Source organism: Otolemur garnettii, unplaced genomic scaffold, assembly GCF_000181295.1.
Source record: "Otolemur garnettii isolate 467f Iridium unplaced genomic scaffold, OtoGar3 scaffold00212, whole genome shotgun sequence".
NCBI lineage: Eukaryota > Metazoa > Chordata > Mammalia > Primates > Galagidae > Otolemur > Otolemur garnettii.
The window spans coordinates 1,242,754-1,243,521 of record NW_003852607.1 but is presented as its reverse complement, the minus strand read 5'-3'; the positions used below and the strand labels follow the sequence as shown (position 1 = coordinate 1,243,521).

The 768-nt window shown below is 48.6% G+C and overlaps 1 protein-coding gene across 2 annotated transcripts in view; it reads right to left on the bottom strand.

Moving 5' to 3' along the window:
- LOC100944050 (zinc finger protein 83) overlaps positions 1-768 on the bottom strand; it is a 35,632-nt gene that overhangs the window by 33,504 nt on the left and 1,360 nt on the right. The window lies entirely within an intron of this gene.

Sequence of the window (768 nt, the reverse complement as noted above, 5' to 3'; positions counted from 1 at the left end):
GCCCTTTCTTGGTTTCCTTCAACTGTCAGGACATCTAGGTTTTCCAGAAATTCCTTCAGAGACTTCCCCTTAGGTACTCCCCCCAACCACTGCTGTCCTTCCTTCTGATAGGTTGGTCAGACGAACTCCAAAATCAGAGCAACCATTGGCGATTCATTTTGAGTACAAGGTACTCTATCTTAGTTGTCAGTGACCTGTGCTGAAACCAACCCCTTCAGAGACCCAGCCAGAAGGAAGGAGGAACTATGGAACACAATGGCTCCAGGGGGGGCTAAACCTTAAACAGAAATGTCTCAGCAGAAGCCAGCTGGAACCCTATATTGCAACAGTCAGTAGGACAGCAAAGTAACATGCTCCCCCACTCAGCCAACCTAAAGGTAAAGGTAAAGTATTCTTGGTCTTCCAGGATGATGCCTATTGAATCTCAGCCCGCCTTCACAGAAGCGCCAAATAACCTTTAGCTATAGCTCTTCATCAGGCTTTGTGATTTGATTGGCTCCACTGCTACCTTACATTTTTGGCTTTCATTCGCCAGTCTTTGCATATCCCTCCTAAGTCCTCTAGTGGGCAGTATTCATGGGGTTGCAGGAAGTTTAGGCCCAGTGGAGAGAAAGAACACTGTGTTTAAAAGAGGAAGGGGTCAGCCGGTCCATAGTTCAGTGGGTAGGGCACTGGGCATGTACACCGAGGCTGGTGGGTTTGAACCCGGCTGGGCCAGCTAAACAACAGTGACAATTGCAAAAAGAAATGGCCCAGTGTTGTGGCGGG